Source organism: Oryzias latipes, chromosome 1, assembly GCF_053564925.1.
Source record: "Oryzias latipes strain Hd-rR chromosome 1, Olatipes_Hd-rR_3.1".
NCBI lineage: Eukaryota > Metazoa > Chordata > Actinopteri > Beloniformes > Adrianichthyidae > Oryzias > Oryzias latipes.
In genome coordinates this window covers 16962594-16983926 of record NC_136237.1, presented here as the reverse complement: position 1 = coordinate 16983926, position 21333 = coordinate 16962594, and the positions used below count along the sequence as shown (strand labels likewise).

At 38.7% G+C, this 21333-nt stretch overlaps 1 long non-coding RNA gene across 1 annotated transcript in view; it reads right to left on the bottom strand.

The window, feature by feature from the left end:
* Positions 1 to 923: 923 nt before the first annotated feature.
* The window catches only part of LOC144994076 (uncharacterized), a 36186-nt gene continuing 15776 nt past the window's right edge, over positions 924 to 21333 (bottom strand). Inside the window, exon 2 of the long non-coding RNA XR_013657461.1 lies at positions 924 to 1206. This is a non-coding gene — a long non-coding RNA (uncharacterized LOC144994076). The remainder of the gene's footprint in view (positions 1207 to 21333) is intronic.

Below are 21333 nucleotides of genomic sequence, written 5' to 3'. Positions count from 1 at the left end.
GAATTATTATTCTGTCTGCTTCTGTCAATGTAGGTTCATTAAAGCAATGCCTTGGGCTGAAGAACAAGTCAACACTCTGGTGTGGGACAGTTTAAAAGACTATTGCAGAGTTTAAAGAGGGACTAAACCACTGTTCCTCAACGTGCAGCTAGCAAGCCACTTGTGGCTCTCAGAGCCTTACTTGGCAGCTCTCAACTGGATTCGGGTTCTCAGAATGCACAAATAATAGCCATTTAAATTATCTTCATTTTTATTTGTATATTTGTACTCGTTTTCAGAGTCATAAATACATATTTAATCTCCACCATCAGGATTACAGCTCTAAGATTCAGACATTGAACAGGACATACAGGAACAGACTGATTCACGTGGCGCACCTTGTTACAACATGGCAGTGGATGAGAGCACCAACTGATATGTGGTTCAGAGAATAATCTGCTGTGTGTTTGGGTCAGGTTCCCCAGAGAAATTTCTTTTCAAGGGGAAATGCTATGTCTATTACCAATCCTTGGACAAATAATAACAACAATCAATAATCTTCTGTTTTGTTTTTGTTTTTATAAGAAAAGTGCATCAGCTGGTCTAGTCTTGCACGTGTGTGCACTGATGGCGTGTCCAGCATGCCTGGCAAAGAGAAGGGTCTCATTGGGCTTAAATGATATGATAACCCCAGCTTTGTCAGTTTCCACTGCATCATTTATCAACAATCACTTGTGTCCAAGCCTAAAAACCCAGAGTTCCAAAATTTTCTGAAAACTGTGGTGTGTGTTGTGACATTTATTGTCACAGACATTTAAGGCAATTAATTGAAGAATATGACAAAGAGTACAGCGATTTGGTGGTGCACAGCAAATTGAGATGGCTACCTCGCGGAAAGGTGCTTGAGAGGTTTTCTGAGCCTTCTTCCTGAAACTCCCACATTCCTGGAAAGCAAGAGAAACGATCAGCCAGAGCTGAGAGACCCAGCTTGAATCATCCAATTGGCCATTCTTACATACATCACCTCTACTTAAACACTTGGAAGGGAGTTGCAAGCTTCCAGGTGATATGATGCAAGCTGTCAAAGCATTTCAAACCAAAATAAGTGATCTATAGATACCAGATGAAAAACACAATCCCTTCCCAAAACTCAGGGAGTTCCTCACTAAAGATCCATCCTTGCAGCAGCACTTTTCTCACTTTGCATTTGTGGGGGTTCTGAAGGAGCTCAAAGGAGAATTTGAATGCAGGTTCAGTAATTTTAAAGAACACAAGGACTTTTTCAATTTCAATGAAAATCCCTTCCATCTGAGGTCAACTCAGCTTGCACCAACCATCACATGGCTCTCTCCTACCAATCGGGCCATTTTTGAAGGTAAAGTAGTCCTTTGTGGTTCTCGATGTGAGTGTGGTGGGATCCCTGGGCAATGTAGTCGGCCCCACATTTGTGGTTTTAACTGTGTCCCCATAGTTTCAAAGTTTTTCTTGGATTTTAAACTTTTAACTGTTAATACAAATAACGTACCAATTTGTTCCCATGTCTTTACATTAGTCCCTCGCTAAATCGCAGTTTACTTTTCGTGGTCTTGATGTTTTGCCGATTTTAATTGCAATTTTGTATGCTTTTTCTTTACTTTTACAGCGCACTGTGTTGTGCATCCTGATTTGCTTCTGATCCTGTGAATTAATCTCCTCCATGGAGTGTCTCCTGAACAGATCGCATTGAGGTTGCCACATTTACATAAATCTTCGATCGCAATCAGATCTTTCTTTTCATTCTATAATACTGGACTAATTTTTCCTATGAAGGTTTGAACTTTTAGAGTTTTAACTAATGAGAAAAAGTTTAAAAATGTTAACGTCTGTCTGGGAAAAGTGTATAAAGTGTGAAGAGTTTACCAGCCTTAAAACATCTACTTTGTTGATCTCACCAATTGCAGGTTATTTTTATAACTACGTGGTGTTGTTGGTTTTTTAATGTAAAGTAGCACTTATAGTGTTTGCAGCAATGAGTTTAAAAGGTTTGTGTAAAACAAACGTAATGTGGGGCAGCCACGGTGCAGAGGTAAAGTGGACAACCTCTGAATGGAAGATTGCCAGTTCAGTTCTCACTCTGACCGCCCATGTGTCAAAGTGCTGTTGAGCAATCCACTGAACCCCACATTGCTCCTGATGGTGACATTAATGAGGTACGTAATGACAAATCTGTGATCATTTTAATCAAAGACTTTTTTTTAAAGGTACCGGTAGTTAAGACATTTTTAGGTATGTTCCAAAGCCAAAGTTTTTACTTTTAAGGGGAAAAAGTAGATACACCACCATTAATGCATCGTTTTCCAAAGCTCTTTTCATCCTGGGAAGCGTAAAAGAGGCTGAATAATGAGCGCAGGGTGTTTACGTGAAAGAGCTGTGGGAACTCCAGAGTATGAGACACAATTAAAGGTTGATGGGGGGAAAAGTCAAATGCCAATCATGAAAGAAACAATATGTTTTAAAAAGATGGGGGTTCTATAAAGAGGCCTCTGGTAGTTTGTGCTGGCAGGGAATTGTACAGTGATTATTTCAGAGGTTTATCGCTGGAAAATGATGCCTGCTTGACATGAATGACCAGTAAGCATAAACTAAAGCAGAGTGATGAAGGGAAACCGGGAGACCTCTAGAACAACCCAATAATTCTATGTAGGTTTGCAGAACAAGCACAACTGTCCATATTTTGCTTTACATTTTGGTCAGTAATTTTTGAAAAAAATTTCAGCAGATTTGTCTTTTGACAATAATTTTCCTCTATTTTACTTCATCTCTATTTGGTCTGAGGCTAACATTTCTTAATTAATTGCATTTACGTTCTGAGTTAGTTCTGTGAAATAAGCACATTCATATTGTGATCAGATGTGAAGTGCAGACAATGTGAAGCGATTAAGCAACTCACAGTGGGAGGTGGACATGGAGAGCCAGAGCTGGACATGTGTGAGTACTTAACAGTTTCTGGCAGCTCTGCAAGTGTAGACTTTGAAGCAAAAGCAGAGGAGAGAATGAGAGTCTTTAGAAAACTGCTGAGTAAATCTTAAAAGCACTAACTTGTGCAAGATGAGCTATGGAAAAAAGTGCAAGCTGAAATGTGGGGGATTTATTTTTTTGAAAAAAAATTGAATTTTTATGTGATTCAAAAAACAATCTCTCCAAAGCACTCCTCTAAAGACTCCACTCTGTTTCTCATCCTTTCAACTTCAATCAAACTGCTTTCATATCGAGGGAAGATAATGGTATCAAAGAAGCTTTCTGTTTAAGCTGTTTCATCTTTACAAAATTCTCAAAAATTATAGATTTTTAAAAATCTGAATTAGCTCTTTCCTCAAGATGGAAGAAAATTGTTTGGAGACCCTAGTGACCTGACCTGCTGTTTTTGCTTCAAATTGTATGGTTGGTGGTTTATGTGGGCGCTGAGCCTTTCCCTTTCTGCATCCTTTCAGTGGGAGGTCACAGATGAAGAACGCAGTCTAAAGCTACGAACACACTGGCCATGTGACATACCTTGAAGAATGCGCTGATTGATGCATATTTAGCCAATGGTGTTCACATTGGACAAGCAGGGAGGGGCTTCTTTGTCTTGTTCTTTATCTACTGTTTACTAGCCCGTGTTCGCAACCTACAGTTGGAAGAAGCCTCAAAATGTTGAAGCGATGTAAATCTCGCAAATCTTGCCCCAGGTTTTCTCTTTCACAGCTTTATTGCGATATATGAAAAACTTGGTGTCATATAATTCCGGGCGGACACACACCGCAATAATTAATTTCTCCTCCATGATCAATTTTCAAATGGTTAGCACTTGCCTGGATTAAGTGGGACAACGTTCATATGTCCCGGATTGGTCAAAGTTTCAAAGTTTTGACCCGAATTATGATCTTAGAGGTTGAATCTAACATCTGTAAAAAACATGATCTTAGGTCTAAATTTAAAACAAAAAATTATGCTGGAATAAAAGGGAAAAGTGGGAACAATATCACATAAAAACCCAGACACGACTTCCTTTTTAATGGGTCATCAAAAATGGAATATGGAAAAAGAAAAAGCCTCAAAAACGTAAAAAAACCCTCTTTGATGCTTTTTACTCTTCTAAGAGAAGTTAAATGCTGCAATGTTTTTGCACCGTTGGTCAAAGTTCAGCTTCTGAAAGTGTGCGGTTTGTTTTGTTAGTCACTCCTTTCTGATGAGGTCATCACTCCGCGTCAGGTCGTCAGCATGCTTGGGTTCTGTTCTGCAGCTGGGCAGCATCAGCCTGGAAATCCCCTCTTCCTCCATCCTGGGCCTCTGAGTACATGCATGTGAAAACCAGTGCATGGGGAGGAGGTGTGTGTGTTTGACACTTGTTGAGATTTTTCACTGATGTGTGGGGACTTACTTTAATGGATGAGGTCTTTGCGACTGTTTTACCTCAAGTGTGTGTTTGTGTGCGCGTGTGTGTTTTGTGGGTGGAGGCCTTGAAGTCTGGAATCTAGGAGTCCATGTGAGCACAGTGTGCTCCATACAGGAGGGGTCTGGCAAGCAGAGAGTGTGTCAAATAAACGGTGAGTGTAGGAGGGAAAAAATACAAAGTTAGTGTGTGATTGAGTTCAGGATTTTGTTTTTCCATCTCCTGGCATTCGTTTGAAGCTGCATTCACACCACCCTCGGCAATGCGCGTTCAAGTGACTATTTCCAAATAAAAGGTCTATGCCAAGAACGCATTTCGGGCTTTTACGTTCAAAACTCTTGCGTTCATGCGTAGCTACGCTAGTTTTTTCGGGCTATATGTACATTACGTGCGACCACTGAACAGGCATCGAAAGTTAACTTTGGCTAATCGGGCTCAGATTCTGTAGTGACGCATGTTTAGGGTCCCATTATATTTAAAGAAGTGCCAACTATTTGAAAATTGATTGTGGAGGAGAAATTAATATTTGCAGTTTATACCCCGCCGGAATTCTATGACACCAAGTCTTTCACATATTGGAATAGAGCTGTAAAAGAAAAAGCCTGGAGCAACATTTAAAAGATTTGCACCGCTTAGACATTTCGCACCAAACCTCTTCCAACTGAAGGTGGCGGACATGCGCCAACAAACAATAAAAAAAGAAAAAGAAGGCCCTCTCTACTTGTCCAATGTGAACACCATGGGCTAAATCTGAGTTCAATAACACACGTTTAGCACGTTCTTGGAACTCGAATAACATGACTGGTGTGTCCGTAGCTTGAAGCATAGTCAGAGCAGGGAGTCAACCATCTTAGACAAACTGGAAGTGTGCTCCCTCAGTTTTTTAAATCATTTATGTCATTCGGAATTTTAGGTCATGTTTCTCCACCCTCTCACTATTTACATTATGACCTAAACCCACTTTTTCCCCCTATCATTTTCTAATCCATAACCTTCATTTGACTTCCCAACTCCCTTCCTTTCTGGATCCCCATTCCATCACTTTTGTCCTTGTTCTCTGTTCTTCCTCTGAACTACAGAGTACTCCTCAGGAAAGTTCTCCCTCTCTCCCCCCTTTTTTTGCTTTGACGCCTACACTTTTCCCCACCACTTACTCACACATACACTCATCACACTCGGTCTCACACATGCACATGGCAGGAACCGTTTTCCTCCGGCAAGGATTTTTTTTTCAAGTTCTTTGCTGTTCTTCCCAGAAACATATGTCTGTGATTTTGTATAAATGGCTGAAAAGCCAAAGTGAGACAAAACAACAGCCTCTACAAGTTGTTTTCTTTCAAATTCAAATTTGTTTTAACAAATTGAAATTCACAATTGACTTTTCTTCAGCCAAAATGTCTTTGTGACCTTTTCTAAACAGTTGCTTGCTAATTGAGCACTGTGGGTGGTTTGCATCCTTTTTCTTGCTCTGTGAATCCTTAAGAAGACACAATTACAGGCAGTGCTGTGATTTTCACGGACATTGCTCCTGCTTCAACTATTCCTTCTGATTTTGAGCTTTGTGGAGTCCTTCAAAGCTCCAGGGAAATCTAAAAAGCAACTTAAAAGTCTCCTTTTAAAATCTAGATTTTCCTATTAATTCAGTTTTGGTCAATTAGTTTTAATTTATGGAGCACAAATAATAGCATATAAGGCTCTTTGAATGGCATGGTCAGGACTCCTCTTTTGCTGGAGTGAATCCCAACAATTCCCCATGGAGAAGCAATTGGCAACAGTCAGGAGGAAAATTTAATTTCCTTTTAATGAGAAGAAATCTCAGAGGAAAGCCAACATGTTTGTTTTTTTTTTTTCTCGGGCAAAGATTAGTCACAAAGAAAACGAAGAATAAAACAGTGCAATCAATTACAATCAGTATCGAAAGGGATTAATGTTCTAATGGGTAAAATAATATTAGTGCTGTAAAACATACTTGATTTAAAGATGATATGCAAGGGAAATAGAAAAGAAAGATGGAAATGTCTTCATTTAAAATGAAAAAAAAAAGTTTGGCAACTTTCTGCAAAACTAAGCTTGGTCTGGTGGTCTCCTTGAAGTGACCCTTTACTGTTCCTTTAATTTACTCTTAATACCTTTGAACGGATGAACAATCATTAACTTTTGCAACAGTTTAAAAACCCTGCCCTTTTGTTTTAATTGATTTTATATTTCCTGGGCTCAGCTAAAATGACGGTCAGAGTTCAATGTATATTCCTTATTTGAATATAAATATATATATATATATATATATATATATATATATATATATATATATATATATATATAAAAAACAACATACATATATTATACAAGTATACAAATGTAATACTTTTCAATAAATCCAAATGTTTTTAAATGCATGCTTTAGGGGTTGTATGCAGTTACTTCAACTGAGAGAGACAGCTTTGAAAGTCGTGACTGGGTTTTTATGCCACACTGTTCTCACTTTTCCCTTTTATTAAAGAGGTCTCTCTGATATCTTTACATAAAAACACAAAAACAGTCAAATTAAAAATCTTTGTCTCAGTAGAGTTACATACTGTAAACTTTCAGAACAGAAAGCTTTCTAACTATTGCTTGAAGTCCTGCAGACATGTGAGGAGTTGTTTACCTGTACAAAACTGGCAGACACATGAAATGTAGCGAATCAGAACATTAAGCTAATTTACCTAAACAGGAGATCCTCTTTTATTTTGGTTTTTGCACAGTGGAGCAGTTTCTATTGCAGGGATTTCTTGATGTTTTTATGGGATTGAATTGTGGGAAACATTAAGGAGGTTTGTTTTGATTTCTTTCAGAAAAATGGTCCAGTACAAATCTATAAATTCTTGTGCAGATCAAACTTTCTCCTTAAGGAAGAAAATTGGATAACCGTAGCAATCCCCTAAATACAATTTAAGAAAAAACCTTTTGAAAGATTTTGGCCATCTTTGTAGACATTTACCATTTTAAAAGCACCAAGAGATCAATTTGAAATAGTATCATTGCATCTCCCTTATTTTGCAAGCTCATAGCAAACGCCTTTGAGATGGATTTTGTGGTCGTTTGTCTTTTTTATTCCACCTAGCACATAACATTCTGCAGGTTTTTTCTTTACCCAACACAGACTCTATATCAATACAAGAATATATCTACCTTGGATTTATACTACAAGGCACCCATTTGACTTATGTTAATGCCTTAGTAGAGGTGTTGATCCGTACAGGTGCTGCCGGCTTTTGGGTTGTACGGGTCTGTGAGGGTTCAGAGGAGCAGCCACTTAGGGGGAGCACACGTATTTCTTGCAGTTCCCTTGTGGCTCCAGCATCCACCTTAAGGGATGTCATGAAAATGAAACGTTGTTGTGCATGTCGTGAAGTATTTAAAGGACTTATGTCATGCTTTTCTTAAGCCTTTCAGAGTAAACTATATCCATATATGTGATAATATATTACTTTTGGAACACTAAAGAACATTTCTTTTAAATTAAATTATTTGCGCAACTAATTTTCCTACCAGGAAGTAAGACAACTCAGTCTTTGAGACACAGCCTATCGCTCATTGTTGGTGCCACCCATTTCATGACATCAACCTAGAGTCGCTCTCGGCGGCGTGACTGCGTCTCGCCCACAAAAACAAACAACATCCACATTCTTTGAAAAGATGGATCTGTTTATTAGTAAAGTTGATTTTGCATGAAATAGTCCCTACAAGGTTAATGTCAGTGCACAAACGTGCGATGTACAAATTATGCCCTTGAGCCGCACACTAGTCATTAGTGAGGTGCGCGCACTGGCTCCTTACCGCCCACTTGCAAATGAATGCATGAGGTGTGCAGGTGATGTGTAAGTGCCTTTAAGACACTCGAAGAATGCTAACACAAACAATACTCTGTCTAATTTCCTTATTTCTAACAGCCACGCTGCGCACAAAGGCCATGCACTTATCATTTGAACAGCACTAACAGGCTCCTTGCGAAGTAGTTGGGGAGTTTAAAAAAAATGAACCTGCGTCTAATCTACTTTAGTCCTACTTTACCCTTACGTGTTATGAGTATTTGTTACGACCTGTTGGTCACAGCTTGCCCATAGGAAAAACTTGTGAACATTTGCTCTCTATGGGCTCAGGGAGTGACCTGTGAGTTCCTGTGGGCCATGATTGTGTCCGTAGGCTTTGACCATTTTCCCCCGCAAACAGCCCGTATCTAAGGGGAGTTGTGATTAAGGCATGGAACCTCATATAAAGTAGTTCCAGTGTTAACAAAGCTTTCTATCAACATCCCTGAATTAATTTTGGATGGTGTTAAAATTCTAAAGAAAAGATTTCACCCAACCAATCTGTTTTTAGAACATTTATTAAGAACTCAAACAAGTAATTGTTCACACACCTAAGGAATAATTGTGACATATAATACTTTTCTTTTTCGGATCTGCACTGGGTTTTGCATATATAAATTATAGCCCACTTGATAGGCATTGACCTAGCAAAGGGTCTTACTACAATTCCTTTAGTAAACACCCAACAGCAAACTTTTTCATCACATGGGTCTAAAAATGAACACAGTACTGACTGGATGGATTGCTCCAGTTGCCTTTGAATTAGTTTACTGACTGTATCTTATTTATTTATTTGTTTTCACTTTCAGGCGGGGGTCTCTTCCCACGATCCGGCTGGGACAAAGCCAGGAAGACAGAGACCCAAAGCAGTCAGAGAGGATGAGAGTTTAATACAGGATTTGCTGTTATTTATCTCTTAACCTTGCTTAAATTTAATCTCATACTAAACTGTAAAACCCTCAAATATAATGATTTAGATTATACAGTCTTTTTCTCCATCCCCAAGTAAGGCGAGTCCATGAGATTTGAATTTCTCAACAGATTTATGGTCTCATAACATGAGCAAAACAAATTCACTGTCATGTAAACATTGCAAAAATCCCATAACTTTCACTACAAGCCTGTGGTTTTATACATTAGCCTGTCCGCCAATTCTAGTTCTGTCCTAATCACTGCTGTACTCAATAACAAAATTACATGTTTAAAAATTTAACAATGTAACAAATTGGGATAAGAATCACAATACAGTAACAAGGCTACTTATGAAACAACTGAAAGAACCTCACAGAAATAAATAAACATCATTTCAGCTCTCTGAGAAATTTGTAGAAACACAAAAAAGATACAGATTAGAAAATAGGTATATGTTGTTAAGTTTTTCTTTTTCATGTCTTAATAAAATGTCAGTCTATTGCTGCAAGTCTTTTAAAAATTAGAATTAAAGGGATTATTAAGGGCAAAAGGAGCACAAAAAATAGTTGATGAGCCTGCCTTCTGTGGCTGTTGCTAAAATATTCTTGTTCTGACATGAACGTGGTTCAAGAGAAAGGGTTGCTCGATAATGTAGTGGTTAGTGCTCTCACCTTACAACATGAAGCTCCTGGAAGTCAATAACTTACACAACTTTTATTGGTTTGTTTTGTTTTCACACATAGTGCTCTCATAAATAAACCAAAGACTGAAGGTGGGCAAATAGCCTGGTAAAGTAACACAGTTCCAAACTCCACTCTTGTTGTGGCAGTATTTTCAAAGCGAGAGGAGAAAAAAGTAAAAAGACAAATTTTTCAAGTTCCTCCAATCCACAGGTTATCACATAATGTGGCTGCACCTCCTCAGCACACCAAATTTAGATGATGTTTTTGTGAGTTTAAGGCTTTGAGCCTTTCATTTACTGCTCTTAATTAGGGGTGTAACAATACATTAATGACTAGATAAATAGCTGAATTGATACATTGATAAACTGATGAATTGATTCATTCAACCAGAGTGATATGTCGGAGGCAAGTTGTTAATCAAATTGAATCGCCCTAACCATGAAAATGAAATAAATTTATCGAATGGGTTTATTTTACTATAACGTAAATACGACCAAGTGCCATCACAGCGGACAACACACATGTGATGACAGCAAAAACTGATCACGCCATCATTACAGGCCAATGTGTGGAAACACTGAATTTTGAAAAGACATGACCATACAGTGTGGTAGAATCTTCTAATAATCTTTCCTTTGGATTATTTTGATGTGGAAAAACAACAGTGGGCTGAACTTTAGGAAAATAAAATGTGAATGGATTTCCCATCAATTCTTGTTTACTTGTTTGTTTGTACACATATTTAATTTACACATGATTGTCTTGCGAAAAATAAAAAGGAATCTGGAAAATATCTCCTGCGCTGTTCAATAGGTATTTATTTTTGAGTCACACTGGTTGAAAGATTTCCTGGATCGATTTTAGGTCAATGAATCGGACCGTTCAAATAGAACCAATATAGGCTATAAATCGTATCGTCAACCACAAATGAGGACATTATTCAATTGCTTTACGCTTTAGTGTTTCTGGCTTTCAGTATAATTTATTTTGATTTATTTTTGTTCAATAGTTTCTGATGCAATAAATCTTAGAGATCTTAGATTATGACACTTCAACATAATACTCTTAAATGAGAAAATTACCTTTTACTTTACAAAATAATGACAATTTTCTTTCATATTACAGATAATACATAAAAATTGTAATTTTCTAGTTGTGTCTTTTGTGTGGTTGTGTACAGATGAGTAAGGTCGTGATTTACTGAGCAAGAGAAAAACATTGGGCAATCAAGTAAGTTGAATTAAGGTTCAGCTGGTATTTCTACATAAGCTGCTAAAAATACCTGTTCTTATGAGAGTGGGGTGTCTGGCAGAGGCGGGTGGTCTGTGCTGCCAAAAAAGGGTCTGTGCCAAAGTAGCTTTCTCACCGGTGTTGTCTTTCACAGGTTGGCCCCGATCCTTAAGTTAAGCACTGGCCTAACAAAGCTGAGTCACAGTAGAGCTGTTGGAAGCATTAAATCAACCATTGTTTGTAGACAGCACCTCCACTCTGACTGTCCGCCTGTGTGTGTGTGTGCGTGTATTTATGTGTGCAATTCTAAACTTGAATTTGTAACCTTATTAAGACCATATATGGGAAATTCAACTCAAGGCAACCTTTTGATTTCCTAATTGAAGCTATTTTATAGTTCAGTTTTTATCTTTTATAATGTAACCAGTAGAAGGTTTGCTCTTAAGCACCGAAATCTCCCTCAACTCCTAAAAGTGTTGTTATTTACCTTTTGACACATCCCTTCAGGAGTTGCAAAAGTGAATCAGGTTTCACTTTTTTACACAGGTGGTTTGGCAGAGATTTTTACCTCGGATGCCCTTCCTGACAAAACCCTAAATTGTATCTGGACTGGGGACCGGCACAGGGGCACCCAGACTTGTCCCTGGTGGTTAAAGGCAGTGGCGACAAGGATCTTGCCTAAGGACCCACACTGGATGAATCTCATCACATCCCCTGGTTTCCCAAGCTAGTTTTTCCAATCAGTTTTTTATTGTTATTGTGATTTTAAACATGGACAGTATGAGGTTCCGTTTGTGCCAAAAATCTGTTTTTGTGTCCACTGTCTATGTCTTTGATCCATTGTCTATGTCTAATGACCGAGTTAATTGAACATTGGTTCATGCGTTATGTGTAAAACTTTGCATTGTCTTTGTTATACGCCCTGTCGTCTCCTTAGCAACCGTTGCTACTGTCGTTAGCTACGACGTTTGCTACTGTCGTTAGCAACGACGTTTCCCCGTGTCTTGTCGTTAGATCATAGATCTTGCCGTTTTTCAAATTTTGCCAAAGTAGTCAGAAAAGTCGTTTGTACTGCCGGTAAATTGTTTCCTGTACTACCACGGAATGAATAAAGAAACCGGCGCTAGGGTTAACCATGACAAATACTTTTTTAAGATGAACTTTATTGACATTCCCTCAAACGCGCATTGCCAGAAAGAGGGGGAGGGGGGCACGCATGCGTACAACGCTTTCACGTTCCCGAAGCGACTCTCTTGCCAATTTTTTTAAGTTATTTAGAGTCTAGCTTCAATTAAATCTGGAGATGAAACTACTATCTAAGTCTTTTTAAAAATAGCTGATCCTTATCAAACATGCTGTCACAAATCGGGTGGATAAACGAGGAGCAGACGGCCCAAAATCTTTGAATGGATTTTGATCTTTTCTTTTCAATCTGTTATGTAACATGTTGAATAAAAATCAAAAGACTGTTAAATAATAGTTTCATCACCAGATTGAATTGAAGCCATATTCTAAATAACTTAAAACTAAATAACTTTAAACGGGAGCGTGAAACTGTTGCACGCATGCAACCCCCCCCCCCCCCCCCAATTCTGCCAGTGCGCGTTTGCAGGAATATCAATAAAGTTTTTTTTTTTTAAAAAGGTGATTCGTTCCGTGACTAAACTATTTACCGACCGTACAAAGTACTTCTCTGACAACTTTTGCAAAATTTGAAATACAACAAGATCTAAGGACACGACATGGTGAGACGAAGTAGCAAACGACACTAGCAACTGTTGCTAAGGACTTTCCTGACGACACGTGAAACGACGTAGCAAACGACACTAGCAACTGTTGCTAAGGACTTTCCTGACGCCGTAGTTAGACGACATGGGATAAGGACAATGACAAAGATAAATGCAAAGTTTAAGCATGGAGCAAGCATATACATCACAAAGTAAATACAAAGTAATAATCAAAGAATCATGGACATGCAGCAGATATTGCTTAGTAGTACATAGACATGAACCAATGTAAAATGAACTCGTTCAATAGACATAGACAATGAGCCCAAAGCATAGACAGTGGACGCAAAAACACGATCAATAGACATAGACAATGGACCAAAGACATAACAGTGGACGCAAAAACACATTTTGATATTTTTGGCACAAATGGAACCTCATAGGACAGGAACTTAACAATCATAAGCTAAAAATAGGCCTCAGTACTGATCAGCTGTCTTTTTCTACTGTCATACATAGATAGACAATAGGACTTTGTGGAAACTTGTTTGGTTCTAATACTAAAGATCACCCTATTTTGGTTTCTTGGTAATATAAGGCAAATGTAGCAATAGATTTATGTATAGTTTATGTATGATAGTTTATGTATTTTTATTATGTTTGTGCCCATGTTCTATTTTTAATAGCAAAACACTTTGAGTCACTCATAGCGCTGTTTATATTATAAAAATAAAGTTGATTTTAACTATTACTGCTATTTTGGTCAATGGTTTTTGTTAAGGTTTTGCTCAGTGTTTGTAAAAAGCCAAATATAGTGGAGAATAAACTGAATTTTGTCTTGCAAGAACCAGAAGTGAAACAAGATTTACTTCTTTATGAAAACTGCATCTCATTTCTACTCATGAAACTAATTGTTTTATGAGCTGCATATGTAATTACTTGGCATTTCCATAATGTGTTTAATGATGACCTGTTTTCTTCCATTCAAAACAAAATTATACCATATGGATCACTAGACTGTTCTGATCGAGCATTGTACTATTTTATTCAAAGATAAGTGAAGTCTAAAGATATAATTTTAATCTGGTCATAAACTATGAAGGTCAATATGTTCCGAAAAGGATGAGCTTGTAGATTTGATGTGAGAACTTGTAACGTAGAATGTGAGAACTTACACACCAAAAATTTGCATCAGTGTGTAAAATTCTTCTGCTGTAAAGTCTGACAAACAAAATTACAACTGACAAATTCCCGTTTAGTGTTACAACCTCAAATCTGTGATTAGAACTGCTCAAATGTGCTTCTGCGTGTGCTCGGATATGCTGGCGCAAATCACAACTGCGCTACAGCTGCGCTCGGACTTCTGACACATTCCTTGCGAGAAACTTGCTGATAAAGCTGTCAACGGTCATCCAATTGAAATGACAGTAACCAGCGTATCCCTTCTTATTTGTGTTTCACTATTTGCGGTTTCACATTTCCGCAAATTTTCTTTTCAGTCAGGCGACTGAAAAATCTCTGTTCATCATAAAAGTTCAGACAACTGGAGACGCTATATGAGACTTTTGCGTAACTCAAAAGCGGGTGGAAAATATCCTGATACACTAAATTCTTTAATAAATGTTTCACAAAGCATCAGAAATGTTTCAGAAGGGTTTTTAATGAGTAAGGTTCTGTGGTGGCCATTGTTTCGGGTCGGGGGTGATCTTTATTCGCGGATTCTGCGGATTCACGTGGGTCTCGTGTTCCTAACCCCCGTGAATGGGAAGAATTCTGAATATATTCCTACTTTTCTGATAATGACCCCAAAATTTTGTACAGTTACAGTATCTTGTTACAGTATCAATTCAAATTAAAAACAGATGATGGTATTTCAGATACTTAACAGCAGGGATGCTGTACTGAAACCGGTACAGTTTGGTAACATTGCCATGTCATTCATTTTTACCAGACCGATGAGCTTCAGCCTTAAAAGGTATTGCTTAACAGTACCTATGTGGTGGCATTGCAATGGTGAACACACAGCATACACTACTTTGTTTCGATGAGGCTTAAAAAGACGGAGCATTTATCCCCCTTTCCCCACTGCTTTTCTACTCCAGTGTGAAGGGAATGGGGTGTTGTATTTTTCGAAAGTAGATGCAGACAGCGTGCGCTGTCTCAAATAAAACAAAAAAATGACATGTAAAAGCGGTAACAGCAGTAGCCTATCCAAACAACACGCTAAACACCATATTCTGGCGGAGAGATGTGTACAACGTTTGATCATCCAAGTGAGACGTCTAGCGCCACGATTCCTTCAACATACGTGTATGCTAGCAGTACACACTTGGAGCATGTGACTAAAGTGTTGTTTATCAAATTTAAGTGCGGGAAATTTATCTGAAGATGGGGGAAGAAATAAATACGGCTACCAGCACTGTAAAAACAATGATCATATATAATTAACAGGCTAAACATTCATATTGTGCCTCAATAATAGTAAATTATCTGACATACAATGTCAAATTAGTTAAAATACAACATTGTGTATTTTTATTTCCGCTGTTATTGTTATTTGAAGTGAGGAGGTCATTTGAAATACTTCGCACTTTGGTTCTTAATTAGAGCTTTTTTGTTTAAGTTGTTACCTGAAAAGGTATATTATTATATATAAAATAAGGCACAGTATCTATTGATAATTTTATTTTGACTTAAGGACATAAAATGAATAAACTGTGTTTTAATTTGTTCCAAAATAAAAGGTTTTTATATACATAGTTTGCTATTAGTCTTGTTTCTCCTTGTTTTCCCACAGAAAAGTGTTGGTAAGAATACCAATAAGAATACCAGATCGATAAGCCACATTTGGGCTGAAATTAAAGTGGGATAACATACATGTTACTCAACACTTAGAAAATGTACACTGAACATTATTAGCACATACATTATTGCTCTCTGGAAAAAAATTCCTTGTTATTCACAAACCTTTCAGCTTTAGTGTACAATTTTAAATTTCGCAAATAATCTCAAAGAAACAGTTCTTTTCTTTTGTAACTTTACTCCAAATATATAAATAACTGAAATAAACTAAATTAATAATAATGTATTTCCTCAAAATACTGAAATTCACTGACTATGGCTATGTTTAGGCATTTTCACTTATGGTGTGTTTAGCAAAGACGTGAGAAAAAAACATTAAAAAATGCATTCGTACACAAGGCTCCACATATCAACACCCAGACAAGAGGCACAGGCAAACTTACCAGAATTTTAGAAGTGGCCCTGTTTAATTTATCCAAGTGGCTTGCACATCTGGCATTAATAACCAGTCAAGCCACTTGACAGTCAGTGAGAAATTCTGCGAGTAATGGGGACAATTTAGCTTTGAGTAAACCCTTTTGGGTCCCACGGCGTACATTTAATATGTTGTACAGTTGGTTCGTATCAAGTGCGAAGAAGAAAAACAAAATAACTTCTGGTTAAAATTATAAACATGCTGCATTCCATTCAGTGTCAAACAAAAGGAAAAATGCCATTGTTTAAAGCCATGCTTTGATTTACTTGGTGAATATTGAGCATTTTAAGAACCCATTGGACAAACTAAAAGCTGTATGGGTGGTCAGAAATTTACCAACACTATGATACATTAGAGGGAGATCTTATGTTTGAGAGAAGAACATTTTGCTTTATAATTAGTAGACATACTCAAAATGCAAATTATTATATGCAACTATAATTATGGTGATACTGATATTGATGGATGAATCTATTATCCACTTAAGAATCCTCCAAATGCATTTTACATGACTGCAATGTGATCATAAGCTTATATTCTTTTTTTTCCTTTACACCTATTTGCTGCATTGATTTGGCAAAATATTAACATAAAAATTTTGCTCTTGACAATGAATCTATTCTGCTGAAAAAACTGATCGGATTTTGCCATTCCATAGCAAAAAGTGATCTAGACTGCTTTTTGTCTTCTGGGCAGGGAAGCAGAGGCTGAATTGCCAGACTGGGAGGTTTCCAGCTCAATATGGTGGTTTTTATTCTGACTTTGAGGGCAAAAATTGCTGTAGGTGGATGGACATAATTTGGGCGGGTTTGAGATCAGTTGGGGAGCTTTTAGTTCCTGTTTGAAACATGTTTCAAGTGCGGTCTGGGGAAAGGCAGGTGTCAGACGCTGGCATCATGGCCTTATCTGCAGTCATGAGATGTAATGAATTCTTATAAAACAAATATGTGTTCAGACTAACCTGTTCCATAAACGCATTTTATAAGTTTGATTCTAATAATTTTAGTCCTCAAAATCTTTATTGTTTCTTTAGTTTACTCACGGTATGTTAATAATGTAAAGCTTATTTCTAGTTTTTTTTAACATTGCAGCCATTTTTATTCTAGAGAAAAGGAGGCCCCATTCTATATGATAGGTCAGGGGTCGGCAACCCAAAATGTTGAAATAGCCATTTTGGACCAAAAAAACAAAAAACAAATATGTCTGGAGCCGCAAAATATTAAAAGCCCTATTTAAGCCTTATAATGAAGGCAAAACATGCAATATGTAGCTATATTAGCCTACTATCAAAATAAGTAAGTTGCTACAAATACATAATGAGCATTAACGATTGAATGTTTATTTGTCCTGCAGTGCATTCTGCGGAGAACAACGCGTGACGTGACTGCTCCGTTGTGCAAGTTTAACTTCATTATAATATCAATGAATTATGTTTCATTTCTTTCATAAAATAAAATAAAAGAAATGCAATAAAAAAATTTGATTTTTGATGTCATTTTATTTTGAGGATTCGAACAAAAAACAACTAAATGGAACGTGCGTGACGTGCCCCTCTGGGAACTAAACAGACTGCAATAAAACGCAGCCTGTGTTTATAAAATAAAACAACAGCCTTTTGAAAAAGTAAAGTATATAAAATCAAATTAATACAGTTAAGTTTGATTTCTGTGCAAATGCCAAGCAAGTCAGTGCAAGGGTAAAACAGCAGCATCCTCTTCTTTCGCTGTACATCTTGCGCTCGAATGACAGATCAGCTTCAAGCATTTGCGGCGCCCGCAGACTTTCATTCAGCTTGTTTAGGTGGCTTGTCACAGTCAAATCCACCAGAAAGTGCAGCTATTCGAGCCACTCAGTATCTTCCAATTGCGGGTAGTTCAGGTCTTTGCTTTTAGGAATGTTTTCACTTGTTCGAAACAGACGACAAAGTGACGCTAAACCTCACCCCTGGACAGCCATCAGACTGTTTCCCTTTCAACTTCATCAAGCAATGCACGGAAGTGACGGCGGTTCGATTTACATCAGCCACCTGCCTAGCGGTCAGTGTTTTGCCAGATAGAGTCACAGTTTTCCAGGGCAAAAGTCATCTGAAAACCGCCAGACCCAGCCAATAACCGCCCGGGGGGGCACCTGACAAGTTTGTGTGTATCATTGTATAATCAATATATATATATATATGTATAAAAAATACACAGCTTTTGTTGATGTTTGTTTGTACTGGACTGATTTAGCAAAATAAAAGATTTTTCTAAATAAAAAATAGTTCAGACTAATAATAAAATGAGTAAAGTATTGAATATTTCTTCAGCGGACCGCCTTCTTCCATTCATTTTCTTAACCCACTCTATCCCCGCTATAACCTTGTTCATTCTTGTGCTGCGCTAGAGCGCCCCAACTATCATTACAACCTGTTCTGACCGTATTTTGCGCTCTATGTGTATGACACACTGAGGAGCGCAGGGGGAAACAACTTTCAGCTGCAGAAGATGTGAACAGGTGGACAGGTAGAGAGGCGGGGGAGGGGCTTTGGCAACTCTGTCAGTGAGAGGGAAACACTGGCGTCAGATTAAGACGCAGCTTTCACTGTTGAATCAGAGACTACTAGAGTCTACCATGCATTGATAAACAGACATCGCTCCATGCAGCGATCGGACCATAACTTTTGCTGGTAGCTCCTCCCACACGTGGCCGCGGTATCATCCTTTAAAGAACACAATTTCTAAGAGGAGAGGCCCCTGCCTTGCTCCTCCCTGGACCAACCGTGGGCCGGGTGGGTGGCTGCCTGGAGTGCGGAGCGGGTCTCCCTTGGGGGGTCCTGGCTCGTACCTGGGGTTGGGGCGGGGGGATGCCCAGAACTCCTGGGTGGTGATGGGGTGCTCGTCTGGGGCTGTGGGTGCCCTTCTCGGGTGGGGCCCTGCGTTGGGCTCTTCCGGTGCGGCGGGGGGGCTGCTCTCCTGGTTGGGCTGGGGCGGCGCTCTCTTTCCCCCCATGCCTCCCTGCTCTCTGGCTCTGGGGGCCTCGCGGCGGTCCTGCTGGCCCTGGCCTGGGTGGCGGATTTGGTCGCCCGGGGGGCGGTTGTTCCCTGCCTGCTGCCGTGTGGCGTTGGGGGGGTTCCGGCTGCCGCTGCTGCTGCGGCGGGGGTCTTGGTGTGGGGATGGCTGGGCACTCTCCTTCCTTCTTTTCACATTCCACCATCCATTTTAGAAGAACATAAACACTCACCTGAGCACAGGTGTCAGCTCACCTTTGCACTAATAGTTTGCATGATTGAATGAAATGAAATATTTCACACTAGTTGGTTTAAAGGCATAAGTATGCGTGTGTGAACACTATCTGTTTTGTGTACATGTTGACATGTGGACATTTTTGCAGCTAGCAGGTGTGCTGATAACATTTGAGTGTGTGTGTGGACAGGCCCCTCCCTTTTTGTACTACATTTGAACCTTACCGTAATGATAAAAAAACAGTAAACTTGCTCAGTTGTCATCTGCCCAGCTGTTGGACAGGACAAGTTAAAAAAAAAAAAAAAAAAAAAAGAGGAGGGGCGTTGCACACCCCCAATAACAGGTTAGATGACAAAGCCCATTAAGCATCTCTTCCTGGTGCGTTCATGGAGCTTCAGTACATAAGACTCCAACAGGTACACAGCCTAACGTAGTCCGCTATTATATATTCATGAGGGGGAAAAAACCGCCAAACCGACCCTAAAACCGCCCAAATTATGGATACCCACCCAAAGCCATTTTTTACCCGCAAATCTAGAACCAAAACCCGCCTAATCTGGCAACACTGCTAGCGGTCCGCTGCCCTGCTGGTAGAAACGTGTGTCGCAGAGACTATGACGCAAATCTTCGTTGACAGAATTTAATATTTATTCTACACATTCTTACAGCATTGGAAAACCGTAAGAATGTTTGTGTCTTGTTTTTCCTCCTACAGAAACCATATTAAAACAAAAAATATATTTCTCTCCCCCATCCTTTTACATTTTCAAACATTTTTGAAAATGCTAGGGCAGTGCTAAAGAGCCGCATGCGGTTCCTTAGCCGCGGGTTGCCGACCCCCGTGATAGGTAATGTAATTATTTTGTTTATTTCGTGTTCAGATCTGACATGAAGCTGCGCTTAATAGCCAGAATGAGGCAATTATGCTTTTTGTAATATTAATATAAGCAATAGATCTTTTTGGAGTAATCTCAACTGTTACTTGATTTAGTTTTTAACATTTTATTTAATTCTTGAACATTTTATATTCACAATAACAGGTTTTTGAAAATCCCTTTATTACGTTTCAAGGAGAGATGCTTGTATTTTTTCTCACCTAAAGTCATGAAACTTAAAAATACAAGAACAATTTCCACTTTAGTTCTTGAGAGGCCAATAAGATGAACTACAAGTCTAATAGTGTTATGTAGTTGATCATTTTTCGATCATTTACCCTATAGGTAAGGGTTTGAAAAAAGAATGAATACAACCACTTCAGAGGGCCAAATGTTATTGTCCACCTGGGGCCCCCTAACTGCTAAGTCCGCAACAAAGGCTACTACAAGCCCCTTGCACTATTTAAGTTTTTGGGGGGGGCTCAAAAAGTGAAAGATCTAGAAGACACAATTGCGTCTCACTACCTTACTTTACCTTAACATGTTGTAGAGGTGTTTCCCGCAGCATCTCCGTAGAAAAAAAAATGTGCCTGAACATTTTTGTTCAGGCTCGTTTTTGTGCGGGCCACCTGCTTACAGATTTGCCAATTTTTCGCACGCAGTTTCCACCCATACGGGCAGTTGTGACAAAGGCATAAGAACTGCAAATTATTGTGGAGGTCTGGGTAACTGGAAAGAAAAACAAACAGAACCAAAACTCCACGCCATTGGTAATGGTTACTAAAGTAAACTGCACAGACTGGATTTTTTTGTACATCACATTTTGTTAGAAGGAAATGGCTCCAGGTTGAGCATAGATTTAGTCACCGCCTGGTGTTTCACTATAAAATTCTGGGCATTTTGCTTCAGGTATTTCTGGAAAAAAAGGCAAACAGACGGTTTTCATTACTTTAAACCACCTTGGTTCAATGAACATATGTGTACTACACAATGCAACACGAGGTTCCCATTGTTGTGTAACCTTTAGAAGAGTAAATAACCCTCAAATAGAGGTGAAAAGGCAAACTGGGCCAAATCTCCTGGTGCTTTTCAAAAGTAAAAAAGCAGTGCATGTTTAGAGATCTGTGTTACGACTTTGGGGAGATCTCGCTTTCACATCTCTTGATT